This window comes from Physeter macrocephalus, chromosome 11, assembly GCF_002837175.3.
Source record: "Physeter macrocephalus isolate SW-GA chromosome 11, ASM283717v5, whole genome shotgun sequence".
NCBI lineage: Eukaryota > Metazoa > Chordata > Mammalia > Artiodactyla > Physeteridae > Physeter > Physeter macrocephalus.
The window spans coordinates 4656015-4660424 of record NC_041224.1 but is presented as its reverse complement, the minus strand read 5'-3'; positions in this window follow the sequence as shown (position 1 = coordinate 4660424).

Sequence of the window (4410 nt, the reverse complement as noted above, 5' to 3'; positions counted from 1 at the left end):
CTATAGAAAAACACACAAAGACACGTGCAATTAATTTACAGCAGAGACCATCTAAATGGCAGAAGAAAAAGGAAGAGAGGGAAAGAGGAATGGAGGGAGGGAAGAAAGGAAAAAAAAAGCTCAATCCCACTTGGGTTAGATGTATCAGCTGGGTTCAGAGTGGAAAGCAACATTCACATCCAGTCTTTCAATTCAGAGGAAATTTAATTCAGAGACTTTGGAAACCCAAAAGGCGAGGCAACCAAGAGACATAACTGCAGGAACCCCTAGGCTAGAAAGGAAAGAGAAGACATGGTGTTTTCAGAATCCAGGACCTGGGGCTGCCCAGCAGGTCCTGAGTGGAGAGGGGGCCGTCCAGCTGAGTCAGAGCCATGGCAGGGGCTGGCCAAGGTGAGCTGGGGCCAGGGAGACCCCACTGGAGGCAGAGTGGATGGGGAAAAAGACCTCGGCTTCTCCCGTTTAACCTTCCACCAGTGCTTCACATTAGCTGAATGAAAACGGAAGCCAGCAGGCAAGGGACCCTGGGAACTCTCCTTTTAGAGATGGGCTCCCTCCAGGATAGGAGAAAGGAAAGATCTGAGAGAAAACATGTAAATGCCCAACACATCAGGGGATGCACTGAGACCACTCCGTATCCATTAGATCTGGAATATTTCTAAAGTCAAACAATAAAAAGCATTTCAAGGATGTGAATGTATGAGAAATCTAATACACTGGTAGTGAACGAGGAAATTGACACAACCAATTTTGAAAATAGAGGTTTTTTTCTCTAGTAAAATGGAAGGTGCACACATCTGTGACCTAAAAATTCTACTCCTAGGTATAAATTCCAGAGAAAATTCTCACGTATATGCACAAGGAGACATGTACAAGAATATTAACCATTTGGAGATGGTTTCAAAAGTGGAAAGAATTTCAATGTCCATCAATAGGAGAATTAATTTTTTAATGTTATATATTCATATAATAATGGAATGCTATATCACAGTTAAAACAAAGGAACTAGTGCCACATGTATTAACATGGATTTATCCCTCAAACCATGCCATTAAAACAAAGCAAGGAGCAGAAGACCATATACAATATCATTCATATAAAGTTTAAAAACATCAAAGACAATTCTGTATTTTGCACAGGGATATTATTTAGGACCACATACAGAGGATAAAGTATAAGAAACGTGCAAGGGAAAGATAAACACAAAATGCAGGATAATGGTAACCCTGGGAGTGATCTCGAGGAAAATGGCATCATGGCAGGGTCCCTAGGAGTCTTCATCAATATGTAAGTGCTTTGCTTCTCAGGTTAGGTGGGCAACACTTGCCTGTTCCTGACGGTTTCTCTCCACCTTTTTATATGTCTGAAATATTTGATTTTTATTAAAAAGATAAGGAAGGGCTGGCATCAAATTACTTTATTACTCACCTATATATATCAATCCTCATATGGGTCAAAACTCTGACATGTTTTTATAAGAATTCATAACACAAAGCTGGTGTGAGAAATAGAAATGGTTCATAAATTGCCCGTTATTTACTCCCTACGTTTTTGGACTTACAAAGAACTTGTGATCTTTCCTCCAAACATCTCAGCTCCTTCGTTCCATCAAACATATAAAAACCCAGAACATTTGGAGATAGTATTGGTGGCTAATATGTATTAAGTATGTCCTCTGCTTCAGGCACCTATCATCCCCACTATATGTATGAGAAAAACAGGGCACCAAGAGAGGAAGTCGATTTCCCAAAGCCACCTGGCTAATCGGGGACAGAGCCTTTTCCACACTCACTCTTCCGCCCCACCCAGGTCAGCCCTTGTTTTTCTGTCTTACCTCGTAGTAATTTTTAAACCAGGGTAGATGAAATAAGGGTGCTTCTGGCAATCTCTAGACCTGACCACAACGTGGAGCTTTCTAATGTCAAGGAACAAAAAACAAAATTCAGAGGGCTCTCTGGGGAGAAGCGAGCACTCCCTATTGGCACCCCTGGTTCTGAGGCCACGCGACAGCTCCCACCAGTGTCACCTCGGGCAAGTTAACCAAACCAACTGCATTCCAGTCCCGGTTCTACCACTTTCTGACCCGTCACTTCGCTTCTCTAAGCCTCATCCAAAAAACAGAGTGTTTAATCCCTTCCTCGTTGAGTTCGTCTGAGGGTGCTAAGTGAAAGCATGTCAGAAGTTCTTGCACCCTGCCTGCTCCGTAACCTGAGGTGGTTACCCACGGGGCAGAGCCAACAGTGTCCATCCCTTCCCAACTCCACATTCAGTCACCTCACGTTGAAATCGGCCAGGTGAGACAGGCTGGGACCTGGGACCCTTTGCTGCAGTGCTTGCAGCTGGGCAAACATCTCCCCAAGCGACAAAATACAAAGAAACTATAAGGGACCAAAAACAACTGTGTGCATGTGCAGTTGGGGCGCATTATGGACAACAAGATACAAAAAGACCAAAAAAAAAAATCAACTGCCACTTCTGAAGAGCCAGGAACAAAAGCAGGACACTGCGCATGCCCCCTGCGCACAGCACCACCAAAAAGAAGTGGGTAAAGCGTCTAAGCCACTCCTCCGGCCAGACCCCGGGACACAGCCCCACCCTCGCCCCATATAAGGAAGCAGCTCAGCCCCTGCCTCGGGGCTCAAGCCCGCGAAACTGTGGCTTCTTCTCGCTCCCCGTGCTGCAGCAGGAACCCCAGTAAAGCCTTGCCTGAATTTCTTGTCTGGCCTCTTATCAATTTCTATTGATGAAGGAGGCTAAGAGGCCTGGTCGGTAACAGCAGCAAAATGACTTAAACCACAAAAATGTACAAATTCTACAAATCAGGGCTTTATTTATTTATTTTTCTAAGAGCTGGTTGTTAAACGTTTTACCAGCAACCCCTGCAGGACTGTTGGAATTGGTTTGTCAACTATATAAATATTAGCTATTATTGTTTAAGATTTCATGACCAAGAGGACAAAATGGAGAATGTTCAGGGGTGAAAACCGCTCCCACAAGAACATGGTCCTCCATCTCACAGAACACCTGTGCAGCACACAGAGGTAAGGCCTTCCTCTGTGCCCAAGCCGGGATGGTGGGGTGCCAGGGAAACAGCAGTTTCTCCACAGCTGGTCCAGCACAAAGGGGCCGAGCTCCACGGCTTCATTACTGAGTGAGCAGGTGGTATCTTCACGTGTTACTTTCTAATCTGACCAGCATTGTGCTTTTCCTGAAACCCCAGTAAGTACCGGGAACCCTGTACTTGGTTGCCTTTGCCACTTCCTAACTGGGTGAGGGAGAATGCCCCTTCTTCTAATGGTTTACTGCACAGAACACCCATCTCATTGAAGGTTTAGAACAATTAATTCAAGATTTTAAAATATGAAAGTATATATATTAAAATACACCAGACAATATGTGAAAGGCAATGAGGAAAATCTAGATGTATAATGATTTCTGTGATCTTTTTTCTCTAAACTGTGCAAGAATGTGGCTATCCTGAGACTTGCCTTGTGACAATTCTTACATTAGTAAAATATTAACTTGCTCAGAAAGTGAGAAACCCTCAGCATAACAAACACCTGAATATATTTTACTAAGAAATTCAGCAGCTTCTCCCTTAGACATGTTTACGAGCCAGAGTTATTTGTACCGAACACAAATAACTGCGTTTCTCAGCACGTTCGAAATGAGAGGAAATAGAATTGTAATGAAGTCAACACAGGCCACCTCAGCAAACACTACAATAAAAACACCTCCCTCACTATTCTGATCACCACGGGTTGAGATGATGGCTAATTAGAAAATCCTGAGTCAGAACATAAGCTCTTCAAATTCGAGGAAGAGAGTTGCCAGCATCATTTTCAGATTTACCTCCAAGTGTCCGGTTGCTAAGAGACATATGGACAAAATGTACTGTAACATGGAAATGGTGGTTCCTCCCAAAGAGCCAAGCTTACACAAAGCCTGTGTGGTTTGTATTTGCCTCCACGGCTACAGTGATGATTTGCATTATTTAACGTGTTTGCCATTGTACCGGAATTAAAGATGTCTCATCATGGCCCTATTTGTCACTAGCTGCCCGCCTCTCAGACCTGTCCCTTCCAGAATGTTCTCCCCACGCTATCACCAGAGTTCTCTTCCTAGAATGTTAGTCATTCATTTATCAACCTCACAGTTGCCTTCTGCACTGTTATTTAGTTTACACTCTTAATTTCAATTGATTTATATCCAAGCTTATTCTTGCCTTAAGCACTCCGTATGATTTGCTGTCACACAATGGAAGAAAATATTCATGAAACATATCTGAAAAAGGACTTGTATCTAGATGTATAAAGAATGCTTCCAATTTAATAACAATAAGAAAAACAATCCAATTAAAAAGGGGCAAGGGCTTCCCTGGTGGCGCAGTGGTTGAGAGTCCGCCTGCCGATG